General features: G+C 39.5%; 1 protein-coding gene and 1 pseudogene across 1 annotated transcript in view; one reads left to right on the top strand and one right to left on the bottom strand.

Moving 5' to 3' along the window:
- Positions 1-14,739, bottom strand: part of LOC122342945 (NACHT, LRR and PYD domains-containing protein 12-like) — a 510,774-nt gene that overhangs the window by 332,308 nt on the left and 163,727 nt on the right.
- Positions 10,264-12,936, top strand: LOC122343068 (annotated as a pseudogene).

Raw genomic sequence — 14,739 nt, 5'->3', positions numbered from 1 at the left:
CTCTCAGGTGAGTCGTGAGTCAAACAAGGACTTCTCACCAGCTCAAACGCTAGTTACAATACAGTATTTTACAATCTTGATTTTCCTTTCTTAAATTCTCCTAAAAGTAAAGTCTTCTGCTACAGTGAGCTTTCTAAAGCTGAACTACTGGAAAGCAGTGTATGGTATCTCCACAGTGTAAAGGCATAAAACACTACTGTATTATTTCTTCCAAAAGTTTAGTTTGCTCAGGTTTTACCTTCCACAGTCGCCTGATGTGGGTTCTGCTTCAGGACCTGAACCAGATCAGAGGTAAGAGACGCTGTAGAGCACCGCTTTAATCGAGACTTTAATTGAAATCAAAAGAAATGAGCTTGGCTTATTTCAGAAAGCATTATTATTTAAGCCTCCGATGTTTCTTCTGAGCAGATTCAGTCTACTCTTAACACACACTGCAGGAAAATCTGACTAGATAATCCTCACACAACCATGAGATGATTGGGAAATAAATTTCAGGATTGCTGTGAAATCAGCCCAAAATCAGCCCAATATTAAGCAAAGATCATGTTTCTGTAGAGGAGAGGAGCATTTTCAGATTTGGATTGTGAAAGCTTTACGAAGGCAAAGTAATATTTTGAAGATTTCTTCACTGCAATAATTTCTAACGTGAACTAATCAAATAAATACAGTTCGTTTTGGATTTAATGATGGTTACTCCTACGGAGCTTATAGGTTATAAATACCTTTGTGTTTTGATCTGGTTTTATTTCCAGCAGATCTAACAACGGGATTGCTTTATTACACGCCAGCTTTAGTCAATGACTATGGAGACTTTGAATGTTTTATTGAAAGTTTATGTACATTTGATTAACAGAAACTGGTAAACTTTTCCTCGATGACGGCTCTAGTCAACATTTTTTTTGAAACCCTGCAAATTAATATTTGCACAAAAAGTGTCCTATCCCAAACCCTACGCTCAATGGAAATCTTATTTCTTCAGTGTGTATAACAATCTATTTATTAAGATAGTCAACAAGTAATCAAGCAATAATCTAGGGACTTTCGCAGCTTTATTTTTTTCTTTCTCTGCAGATACCTGACCAGCAGCTCTTTACCATCAACATCCTGGGCAGACGTTCCTCCTCACACACTGAAAGCAATGCTGAATAAGTGTTCCTCAAAAAAAATAAGGAACGTACAGGACATCATTCAAAAAATTTCCATACATATGGGAATCTTATACTAAAGCATATTCATGAATTCATGTAAGGAATATAATTTGAGGGAATTTAAAAGTACATGTCAAACCTGTAGTATTTTTACAAGAAACAGCTTAATGTAAAAACTAAATTTCTCCTTGTTTTATACTGGGTGAAAACATTAATAAACATTTCCTATCACTTTGTAATATCACTATATTATATATTTTTTCTAGGCTGTGTGTGTACATACACTTCAAACTATCATACACTGTACTAAATCTACATATTATAAAATACATTATATAAGTAAATACATATTTGTGCTCGTCCCGTCCTGATACACATTAAAGGGATAGCTCACCCAAAAAGGAATATTCTGGTCATTACTACTCGAAGTCATGTCGCTCAAACCCCAGAAGGTCTTTTGTTGATCTTCAGAACACAACGGGGCAGAGACTACACCACAGGAACCTTTTCATAGACCCTGAGACTAATGGTGGAGCTACCTTACATTTTAGCAATGTCTACAGTGAACTAGGGAATGGTTTTAGTTCCAGGTAACTCCAACTAAAATAGCTCTGGAACACTTCTATATGAGGATATCAGATGAAACGCATTACATAACAAAAACAGGTTTATTGAATATGGTGGTTTTGAACAATTTGATATTGTTTTGCAGGTATTAATACCGTGTATGTACAATGTCCAGTGCTACTGCCAACATGTAACAGGTCTCTGCGTGCGTACTAACAATAAGATCCCTTCAGGTACAAAAAGTGTACTCGTCAGAAGCCTCACCTGAGGACCATTGAAGGCCTCTCAGACCACGACCGGCCTCCTGCCGAAAGTCCGCTTCACATTGATGAACTGGGGCTACTTTCTCTCAGCTCTTAGCACCACTGAGATGACACTGCCTCTGAAACTGATGCACCTGATAGACCTGCACTGTCTCTCAGACTAACACTGCCTTTCAGTTGTGTCACTGTCTCTGAGACCAGCACAGACTTTCAGACAAGAACTGCTGCCTATGAAGCTAAGTCTGTCTCACCTGAGATTGACACTCTCTTAAACTGGTGCTGCCTCATAGACCAGCACTGCCTCTCAGACGGACACTACAACTCAGTCCGACACTGCCTCAGTCTGACTCCACCTCCAATGGTTTTCAGACTGCCATTGTCTCAAAAAGACAGTCATTAAAACAGAAACTGCCGCTGTCTCTGAGGCAGCCCCTGAATGTATCAGACTGTCTCTAAACTGCCATTGGATCTGATACAGTTACTGCTTCTCAGCCATCCACTGTCTGTAAGACTACCCTTCCTGAAGACCTGAGCTGTATTTAACTTGCACCGTTTGTCCTGCTGTCTGTATAATGCATTTTAAAAAAAAAAAAAAATAAAAATACATATATTACAAATACTTTGTACTGTTCTCTGTGGGAGTGGCACAGTTGAAGTGCACAGCAAGCGTTAAAGTGATTCCACAGTGAATATGATGCTTTGTTATTTTATGTATATTCTTTTGAAAAAGGCGGTTCACAGTTTGCTTTTTATGTTTTTTTGCAAATGAAATCACCTCAATTACATTACCTCCCAACTTTTTGACGTTCCTCCCATGCTAAGCACTTTTTTTGAATATCCTATTAGTTACACATGGCTGTTATATGTTTTTCGAATCTCAAGCTTTTGTTGGACAATAATTGTTCAGCCAATAAAAGCCTGCAAATGGATCTGCATGCCTCAGACCCGCAGTCAGTCATTGCACAGAATACAACCTCAAACCAGGATTCAGGGTCTTTTGCCCGATCCATGGCCAGGTGGTGCCTCGGCAATGTCTTTACTAACCCTCAAGCAGGGCACCCGAACACTCTTGAGAGTAAACCACTAAATCATTCTGGACCTGGCTTACCTCTCAGACTTACCGGACTGTTTATTGATTGAATTCTTTCATGAGGGAATAAATCAGCCACTCAGGAAACATAACTTGTTTGTGAGGTCCACGTCGGGTCACTTGCACAGTTGTGAAATTTGCTTTAGTGACTGTGGGGTCCAACATTCATGCTGGGTATTACAGAGGAAGAGGACATCGATCGACTACTGTAATGGCACATTCCTGAGCAGCTGCCCCAGATGGCCACACACCTTCCCAGAGCCGCTTCCCCAGATGGCTGCTTTCCAGAGCTGTTAGCTCCAAGATGGCCTTGCTTTTCCAGAAGCCGCTGCCCCAGATGGCCGCCTTTCCAGAGCTGCAGTTCCTCAGCCACCATGTATGCCCCTCCAGGTTTTACATTGCATTGTGGTTACATTTGAGAACACCAGGGCGTTCCATGGGTATTTGAGGCTGATATCCAGTCTGACATGATATCAGTGAGAGCAGCCGTTATCCCCAGGGCTTCAGCACAAGTCACCCCTCGAGACTGTTCACTGTCCTCCATCCACTGTGCTTCCTGTAATGGCGGTTGCCATTTTGTGTGTTTGGGCTGTTACACTGCTCACTTTCTTCACCAGTCCACAGATCTGTTCCTGAGCCCCATTCCTGTCTACCAATCCACTCCAGTGCCCACTGGAAGTCCACATGTCTGCCTGAGGCCTTTTCTGACCCTGAGTCTGCTCTGAGACCTATCCCTTATGCCCAGCCTGCTCTAGGAGGTGTCATCTGCTGTAGAACCCAGAGTGGGCACAAGTTATGCCGAAGCCTCTGCTTGCCCAGTCTCTCTGCTCTGCTTGCTTTGCAGAAAGCCCTGTATAACCCCCGTGTTTCACCTCCTATCCACCGCTCCTATCACAGAACTGTTTTGTTTTTTATTTTGTTGAGCGCCAGGAGTCGCTCCCTAGGGAGGGCTATGTCAACAAGCCAGCAGAGGGAGCCCCTTACCTCTGGATGATCTGTGATCACTCCCTGCTGCTACTTCCTGTTTTGAGACTATAAATTCAAACAGGCCCCTCACCTGCAGGCTTGCATTGTTTGTTTGTTTCTAGTTAGCCTAGCCTTGTGTTTCCCTTTTGTCATAGATTCTTTGGTTTTGACCCTGCCTGCTCTTTGACTCTTTGATTGTTTGTCTGCATACACCAAACTATGTACTTTTTAATGACCAGGTATAATGACCTTTTAAGTTTGTTTTATTTTGGTTTGTGTTATTTTTGCACTGCTGATCAGTTGTGCAAATGTTTATCAATTAAACCAATTTGGAAACTATTCTTGCCTGGCAAAATAAACGCCAATCTTGGTTAACTTATAATACTGTCTGAAATAACTTTTCTAGTAGGTTAGTGACTTCTGAGGTTTCCCCGTATTGTTGGCGTGCTGGGTGAGTCAGATCAACAATCAATGGATGGAGCCAGGGCACTTTTTTGAGATCTTCGACTTCTGGCCACCAAACTGGCTTAGCATGCTATTACTTAGGGAACGCATAAAAATTACTCTTTTTGAGTCTATTGAGGAAATGGCTGCATTAAGGTAAGCAATCTACGAGGTAGCCTCTGACTAAGACCTGAACTAGCCCAGATGTGTCGTGGGAGTCTCTAAGGTCTCTAAGTGACCCAGACTCCTAAATTGAACGATAAGCCTAAAATACAATCTAATGATGACAAATGATCATCAGTGAGAGAGGATCTATACTGGATTTTGTAAACTTCATCATTGAAAATGTTTGTTCACAAATGTAGGTAGAGCCAAAGAGAACCAACATCTTCTGACATATCTCCTCAGATTTGGAAAGTTCTCCTCCTTAAGAGAAGAGTAGAAATCCAGCAGAGATCCTGACTTAAAGTGCTCTGCCAGTACTGCATCAGACTGCAGGTCAATGAGTTCCAGCTGCACATCACTGGGTGCATTATCCACACTGCAGGTGAAGGGAGGGGAAATTTACATTTACAATTAGTCATTTTGCAGGCGCTTTTATCCAAAGCGACTTACAATTGAGAGTACAACAAGCAATTCATTTTTTGAGAGACGAACAGACAGAGTAAGTGCTTGTAACACCAAGTCACAGGCAGTGTTCAAATTAGTACAAGCCAGAAAGGAAGGAATAAACAAGGGATTTTTTTAATTAAGATGAGGTCAAATATTGCTGAAAGAGGTGAGTTTTCAGCTGTTTCTTAAATATTGACAGAGATCAGCATTTCAGGAAATGTATGGGAAGATGGTTCCACCAGCCAGGAACAGAGAGCGAGAAAGTTCTGAGAGTGATTTCGAGCCTCTTTGAGATGGTACCATGAGGCGTTGCTTGCTAGCAGATCTCAGACTTCTAGAGGCGTAGATTTGTAACAGTGAGTGGAAGTAGACGGTGCTGAGTCTGTGGTTGTTCTATATGCAAGCATCAGTGCCTTGAACTTGATGCAAGCTGCAACCAGGAGCCAATGTAAGAGAGATAAAGAGAGGTGTAACATGGGCTTTTGGGCTCATTGAAGACCAGCCGTGCCGCTGCATTCTGAATCATTTTATTGTGTTTGATGGAAGTCCAGCCAGAAGAGCATTGCAGTAGTCCAGTCTAGAAATGACAAGGGCCTGGACAAGTGAGTTGTGCAGCTTGCTCTGTTAGAAAGGTCTGATCTTTCTGATGTTTGTATGATGCAAACCTGTAGGATCGAGCAGTCTTTGTAATGTGATCTTTAAAGGTGAGTTGGTCATCGAGAATTACACCAAGATTTCTGACCGAGGTTGATGGGTTGTTGTAGAAGAAATCTAGCTGGATGGTGAAGTCATGCTGTATAGCTGGAGTGGCAGGGAAGACAAGAAGCTCAGTCTTTTGTCCAGGTTGAGCTATAGGTGATACTCTTTCATCCATGCCGAGATGTCCGCCAACAACCTGAGATCCGAGTAGCTACCGTTGGATCATCTGGATGAAAAGAGAGAGCTGGTGTGTCATCGGCGTAGCAGTGGTATGGGAGAAGCCATGAGCCTGTGATGGGGCCTAGTGATGTAGTATAAATGGAGAAGGAGGGTCCAGAACCGATCCCTGAGGAACCCCAGTGACCAGTAGATGTGCTGTGGATACTTCTCCTCCCAGGCCACCTAAAAAACCTACCAGTGAGATGGATTCGAACCAGCAAAAGTGGAATCCCAGAGATGCCCAGTGATGAGAGAGTAGACAGCAGGATCTGATGATTCACAGTGTCAAAAGCTGCGGATAGATCCAGCAGAATGAGACCTGATGATTTGGATTCAAGCTCTTGCAGTCATGCAAGGCTTCAGTGACTGAGAGCAGCACAGTCTCAGTTGAATGGCCGCACCTAAAACCTAACTGATTAGAGGTCCAGTTTTTGTTGTTTGCAGAAAAGAAACAGTGATACCTGTTTGAAAACAACTCTTTCAAGTGTTTTCGCTATGAATGGAAGAAGAGAGACAGGCCTGTAGTTATCAATAAGGGAAGTGTTTAGAAAGTGGGCTTTTGAGCAGTGGTGTTACCAGAGCCTGCGTAAATGCTGTGGGGAAGGTGCCTGTAAGGAGAGATGTGTTGATGATGTGTGTGAGTGCTGGTAAGACTGTGGAGATTGCTTGCAGAAGATGAGAGGATGGGGTGGAGAAGTTTGGATACTTCTGCCTCTGTGAGGGAGCAGAAGGAGAAAGTGGAAGAATCAGCAGTCGATGTGGTTGGTTATAGGTTGTGTGTTGGGGTGGCAGAGAACTGGCTACTGATCGTTTTTGTTTTCAATCAATCAATCAATCATTTTTATTTATATAGTGCTTTTAACAATACAGGTTGCATCAAAGCACTGTACAGTATAATGTAGAAGAGTACAATGACATGGATGTATAATGATGAGAGTGACCAATTTCTTATTAAATGCAGAGACGGTCTGCAAACAAAACCCCATGCATACAAAAACCCCATGCATACAGAATGGAGAAAAAAATCCTTAGGAGAAACCACATTTGAAGTCAGTTCTCCTCTGACTGGACGCCCAGCATTTAACTTCCAGTAGAATTTTAAACGCCCAGCTGTGTCAGGTAGTGTAAATTACTTAGTGTGTGTGTGTGTGTGTGTGTGCATCAGGATCTGGTGATTGGTCCACGGGGCGCATCTAGGTGTTTTGGTCTCTGATGAACATAATCTCTGTGTGCTGATCCACCATCTAGTCTGGATACAAACTGAAAACAGATTGAGAAGAGACAGGACTAATATTAGCATAGATGCCATTCTTTTTATGATGTCACAAGTACATCGTATTGTAGGAGTAGTGTTCCCGGTTCCAGCAAATCTAAGTAATGCAGCCTAAAAATCCTTTACTAGACGGATTTGAATAATAAAAAGTGTGTTGGTGTGTTATGTGTAGGCTAAGTTAAAAATGATGTGTCTTTAATCTAGATTTAAACTGGCAGAAGTGTGTCTGCTTCCACGAACAGAGTTAGGAGATTGTTCCAGAGTTTAAGTGCTAGATAGGAAAATGATCTGCCGCCCACGCAGTTGATTTTGATATTCTAGGTATTATCAAATGGCCAGAGTTTTGAGAACGCAGCGGACGTGCAGGACTATAATGTGATAAGAGCTCGCTCAAGTATTGAGGAGCTAAACCATTCAGGGCTTTATAGGTAATTAATAAGATTTTAAAATTTATCCGATGTTTGATAGGGAGCCAGTGCAGTGTTGACAGAACCAGGCTAATATGATCACACTTCCTAGTTCTAGTAATGACTCTGGCTGCGTTTTGGCCTAGCTGAAGTTTGTTTATTAAGCGTGCAGAACAACACCCAATAAAGCATTACAATAATCTAACTCAGGTCATAAACGCATGAATTAATATTTCTGCATTAGAGGTTGAAAGCATAGGTCGTAATTTAGATATATTTTTAAGATGGAAAAACGCAGTTTTACAGATGCTAGAAACATGATTTTTGAAGGAAAGATTGTGGTCAAACAGCACACCTAGGTTTCTAACTGATGATGAAGAATTAACAGAGCAGCCATCAGTGATAGGCTGTGTTCTAGATTATTATATGTGGGGTTTTTAGGTCCAATTATTAGCACCTCAGTTTTTTCAGAATTTAGCATTAAGAAGTTACTCATCATCCAGCTTTTTATATCGACTATGCATTCTGTTAGATTCTCAATTTGGTGTGTATCACCAGGCTGCAGTGAAATATAGAGCTGAGTATCATCAGCATAGCAGTGAAAGCTAACACCATGACTCCTGATAATATCTCCCAGAGTAACATGTACAGGTTGAAAAGTAACGGTCCTGGCACTGAGCCTTGAGGAACTCCATATTTCACTTTTGAGCGATATGATACCTCCTCATTTAATGTTACAAAAATGTGATAGCGGTCAGAGAGATATGATTTAAACCATGTTAAGGCGCTTCCTCTAATGCAAACATAGTTTTCTAGTCTATCCAAGAGAATGTTGTGATCGATAGTATCGAATGCTGCGCTAAGATCTAATAGAACTAATAACGAGATAAAACCACGATCAGATGATAAAAGCAGGTCATTAGTAACTCTAATGAGAGCAGTCTCAGTACTATGGTACGGCCTAAAACCTGATTGGAAATCCTCGCAGATACCATTCTTTTCTAAAAGGAATACAGATGTGAGGATACTACCTTTTCTAGTATCTTTGACAGAAAAAGGGAGATTAGAGATTGGTCTGTAATTTGGTCTGTCTTTGGAATCAAGATGTGGTTTCTTAATAAGAGAAGCAACTACAGCCAGTTTGAAGCTTTTTGGGAACATATCCTAATGACAATGATGAATTAATAATGTTCAAAATAGGATCTATGACTTCTGGAAGCAAATCTTTTTAATAGTTTAGATGGAATAGGGTCTAACATACATGTTGCTGGTTTAGATGATTTAACAAGTTTGTACAAGTCTTCTTCTCCTATAATAGAGAAAGAGTGTAATTTTTACTTAGGGAACTAAAGCTCATTATCTGATGTGAAACTGTAGTTGACGGCTGCATAGTTACAATTTTATCTCTGATGGTATCAATCTTAGAAGTAAAGAAATTCATGAACTCATTGCAGCTATACTCTTGGGGAATATTAGCACCTGTTGACGTTTTATTTTTTGTTAATTTAGTTACTGTAATGAATAAATACTGGGGTTGTGTTTGTTTTCTTCTAAAAGAGATGAAAAATAATCAGATCTTGCTATTTTTAATGCTTTTCTGTATGACAGGATACTGTCCCACCAGGCAGTACAGAAATACTTCTAATTTAGTTTTCTCCACCTATGCTCTTTAGGGTGCGTGTGTTTTCATTACTCCATTGTTTTCTTTTATCTTTTTAAGTGCAAAGGAGCAACTGTATCTAAAGTGCTAGTTTCTGTTATATCATCAAGTTTTTTGCGTCGTATTGGATCAGCTAAGGAATTGAGATAAGTCAGGAAGGTTATTTAGAAAGCTTTCTTTTGTGGTGGAAGTGATGGTTCTACCATTCTTATAATAAGGTGCAGAGTTTACAGGTTTAACTATACAGAGTTCACACAAGACTAGATAGTGATCTGAAATGTCATCACTTTGCTGCAGTACTTCAACCATTTTAACATCCATTCCATGTGACAGTATTAGATCTAGAGTATGATTTCTACAATGAGTATACAGTAGCCAGTACAAACATGACAGAAGATTTATCACTAGCACATGATTCTGTAGATAATGTTATATGCAGCACCAAAACTTTAAATGAGTTATACTTAAAGCCTGCCCTCTGAGAAGTACTAAGAATACTGTTATAAATTGTAGCAACACCTCCCTCTACCTTTTAAACGTGGCTCATTTTTATAGAAATAATTTTGTGGGGTAGATTCATTTAGAGTAATATAATCATCTGGTTTTAGCCAGGTTTCTGTCAAACAAAGCAAATCTAGCTTCTGATCATTGATCAAATCATATACATAAAGTGCTTTTTGTGGAAAGTGATCTAATATTTAGCGAGCCAAGTTTTATCGTTTTGTTTATTTGAATTATAGGTAGTTTTAATTTGTTGGACATTAAATTATTGCTTTGATGAAAGTGAAAGTGATCGACTCTGGCTCCTCCTATCCTGTAGGACGTCAGCTCTCCGTTGCTATGCGACAGGAGGGTAATCTAGAACACCTGAGGAAATCCCGAGGAGGTGTGGCTTCGAGCTTCACGCGCTTCAGTTTGGGACACAGATACAGTGGTCTGTGTTTGTTTCCACTAGCTGCTCGTGAAACGGAAGTTTAACACATTAGAAGTAAGGACGTCCTCGTATTTACTTCCGCGTTGAAAAATAAAGTGCTTAGGTGTGTGTTCGTTGAATGACCTCGTTCAAAGTACAAATCAAAGTACCGCGAGAGCGAAAGTAAAGAGAACACAGAACCGTCAGTCGATCTCGCGATACTTTGATGTTATGCACCTTGTACTTTACATGTGACGTTTACACCTGATCGTTTTTTCTGATCGAAAAGCCATCTACCATTAACCTAATCATCATTTTAATGTTTATGCGGGGACATACATGAACATAAAGAGAAAACAAAGACATTTTGAGAAGTTGTCTAGAAACTGAACGTTTTGATCAAAGCAAGTCTTCAGCTGTGGAGCAGAAAGACACTTCCTTATTCATGTAAGTAAAGATTAAATACTGTCTTAATCATGAAACACTCATGAAACATGATCAAATATGAACAAACTTTTTACAACTTTTTTATAATTGCATGTAAAAAGTGTAATGGTTGTGCTAAACTTACACTGTAAGAAATGTAATAATGCATTATTTATATATATATATATATATATATATATATATATATATATATATATATATATATATATATATATATATATATATATATATATATATACACATGTATATATATTACTTGTGCATTCTCATGTCTTTCTTATTTAATATCAGGTTATTATATAATCTTGAGCCAGATTCACTTCTACATTTATTAATAGATAAACTCATATCATTGTAACACTGACTTTTCTTAGTTTGCGACGTTGTAAAATTCATAATTATCTAATGGAAATTTAATTTGTATAAAGAAAAGCTAACAGCCATCAACTCAGATTTTAGTATATTTTAATATTAAATACGATCAAGCTGAAATTAACTATTAATAATCATTATTGACATAACTAGTGAATCACAGCAATTTAATCACCGCCGTCTGAATATGAGATGAACGATACAAGAATAATAGAAAAGTGAATTGTTAATGTTATTTCATTTCAGAAAGACATAGCAATCGATTCTTTATAAAACAGAACAACTTAAAATGTTTAATAAAATGACTTATAACAATATGAGCTGTTTATTTAGTTACTGTAGTTTTTGTGGTTCTTTGTCATTTCTATCTAGAGTCAGTGCTGAAGATCAAACTGTTCAGATCCATCATGAATGAAACACAAACATCTGGAGATGAAGAGTATTCTCCAGCCTGCAGGTACTTTGAGGAACACAATAAATCTTATAGAAATAAAACCATGAACATTTACAAGTTTATTTATTATAATTTATTGTATATACAAATATTTTTCAAGCATAATAAAATTATCTTGTAATATATTAAGATGATTCTGATTATAAAGTATAACATCTGTTCTGTTTCAGCTCAGTTCATCAGAAGAGATCAGAAGCAGAGCCCAGCTGTGTGTCTATGAAGAGTGACTGGTCTATGGATCGGCCAATAAACTTTAAGAGTGAAGATTCACAGCCTGGACTCAGGTATGACACTTATATGATGTTTTGATTTACAATTTATATTATCATATTTTATTAAATTTAAGTCAATAGTTTTTGTAAATACACTGTATGAAATGTTGAATATCTCTGTTTTCTGTTTTAGTTCAGTTCATCAGAAGAGATCAGAAGCAGAGTCCAGCTGTGTGTCTATGAAGAGAGAGACATCTGTGATTCAGTCTTTAGATTTTAAGAGAAGAGTCCTCGACACACTTAGATCAAATCTGCTGAAGAAGTTTGAGTGTCTGTGTGAGGGAACAGCGACGCAGAGAAACCCAACACTGCTGAATGAGATCTACACAGAGCTCTACATCACAGAGAGTGAGAGAGGAGAGATCAATAATGAGCATGAGGTGAGACAGATTGAGACACAATCCAGGAGAGAAGCAACAGAGGACACAGCCATCAAATGCAGTGACATCTTCAGACCTTTACCTGGACAAGACAAAGACATCAGAACTGTGCTGACAAAGGGAGTCGCTGGCATTGGAAAAACAGTCTCTGTGCAGAAGTTCATCCTGGACTGGGCCGAAGGGAAAGAGAATCAGGACGTCCAGCTCATATTTCCACTTCCTTTCAGAGAAATCAACTTGATGAAGGACAAAACACTCAGTCTTTTAGATCTTCTTCACAACTTTTTCCCTGAAACTAAAGAAATGGAAATATCCAGCGATGAATATAAAGTGTTGTTCATCTTTGATGGTCTGGACGAGTGTCGTCTGTCTCTGGACTTTAAGAGTAAAGTGAATCTGTGTAATATATCTGAGTCAGCCTCAGTGGATGTGCTGCTGATGAACCTGATTGTAGGGAATCTGCTTCCTCTGCTCTCATCTGGATCACCTCCAGACCAGCAGCAGCTGATCTCGTCCCCTCTGAGTGCGTCCATCGAGTGACAGAGGTACGAGGCTTCAATGAGACACAGAAGGAGGAATACTTCAGGAAGAGGATCAGTGATCAGAGTCTGGCCGACAGGATCATCTCACACCTGAAGTCCTCCAGGAGCCTCTTCATCATGTGTCACATCCCAGTCTTCTGCTGGATCTCAGCCGCTGTTCTTGAGAAGATCTTGAGTCGAGCAGAGACTGGAGAGATTCCCAAGACTCTCACTCAAATGTACACACACTTCCTGATCCTTCAGACCAACATCAAACATGAGAAAGACTATGAGAAGAACGTGACAGATGAAGACATGATCCTCAAACTGGGGAAACTGGCTTTCCAGCAGCTTGTGAAAGGAAACCTGATCTTCTATGATGAAGACCTGAAAGAGTGTGGCATTGATGAGACAGAAGCATCAGTTTATTCAGGACTGTGCACTCAGATCTTCAGAGAGGAGCTGGGCTTGTTTCAGGGGAAAGTCTTCTGCTTTGTTCACCTGAGCCTTCAGGAACATCTAGCAGCTCTATATGCACACCTCTCCTTAACAATAAAGAAGAGAAATGTGTTTGACCAAATCCAACAAAAATCTTTCCTTTATGTCCTTTTTAGAACGTTATCTGAGCTCCATGAGAGAGCTGTGGATGAGGCTCTAAAGAGTAAGAATGGACACCTGGATCTTTTCCTGCGGTTTCTTCTGGGTCTCTCAGTGGAGTCCAATCAGACTCTCTTAAGAAAACTACTGACACAGACAGGAAGCTGCTCCTACAACAAAGAGAAAACAGTTCAGTTCATCAAACAGAAGATCAGTGGGAATCACTCTTCAGAGAAATCCATCAATCTGTTTCACTGTCTGAATGAACTGGGTGATGATTCACTGATGCAGGAGATCCAGGGTTATCTGAAATCTGGAGGAATAAGAGAAATCAACCTATCCTCTTCTCAGTGGTCAGCTCTGGTTTATGTGTTGCTGACATCAGAGCAGAAGATGGATGTTTTTGATCTAAAACAGTTTATTGGAGAACAACATATAGGAGATGAAGTTCTTCAGTATCTGTTACCTGTGGTTAAAGAATCCAGATCAGTTTGGTAAGTAACACTGAAGATCAATACACTTTAAAAACATGTTCATGATATAGTTTGTGTTTTTACTAAAATTAATGTGAATGATCACATTTCTGGCAGTGAACAGGAGAGTTTTGGGAGACTTACTAAACCAGTCGATGAGGTCTTTGTCAGGAATCGAACCGGGTCAGCTGGTGTGAAAGGCCAGGTTCAACCAAAGTGAGCTACTTAGGAGACTCAAGTGCAGAGGTGTAAAAGTCTTCTCAGAGTTTATTTCAAGATCTTAGAATCCACAGAAGATCAAAATTGCAACAAAGAATTCAAAAAATAGAAATGATAAAGTCCAATAAACAGCACAGGGCAGAACTGAGAAAATCATGAAAACTTGACTTAACATCCACAGTGGAAATCCAAAAATGCGAGGCAAAAAACAAAACTTAAAGGATAATCACAAAAAACTTAGCTTTCTGGCTTAAAGGACAGAGATGAAGACTAGAAAAACAGGTTACTCTCCAACATAACTTAAAGCGAAGACTCAGTGACATATCACCCCCGAGGCCCAATATAAATAGGCAGGTAAATTAGACCACATGACTAACACATCTGACAATAATCAGGCAATCAAAAATGGCGGGAAAATGCAGTGTAGGGCAGAGACAAAAAAAACAAAAACAGAGACATCACAGAAAAAGCACAATAGCGGCCACTAGGGACCCAAAACAGAATAAACTCCTAACAGTCTTTGTGTGATCTGTGTAACAGTTCCTCCAGAATTTTGCAGCACTTTTTCAGATTTCTTTTTCTTTAACATTTATGCCAATATTTGTGCCATTTATTGTGGTGTTTTGCAGAAAACAAATATTAAATATATACTTTTTTTAATTTTTAAGTACTCAATATTTGTTTTATTTTAATCTGTCTTTTGCATTTCAACAGAGCAGTAGATATTTAGCAATTTTAGAGCA

The sequence above is a fragment of the Puntigrus tetrazona genome, chromosome 4 (genome assembly GCF_018831695.1).
Source record: "Puntigrus tetrazona isolate hp1 chromosome 4, ASM1883169v1, whole genome shotgun sequence".
Taxonomy (NCBI): Eukaryota; Metazoa; Chordata; class Actinopteri; order Cypriniformes; family Cyprinidae; genus Puntigrus; species Puntigrus tetrazona.
Note: the sequence above shows the minus strand (reverse complement) of the source record. Positions and strands in the feature narration are given on the sequence as shown.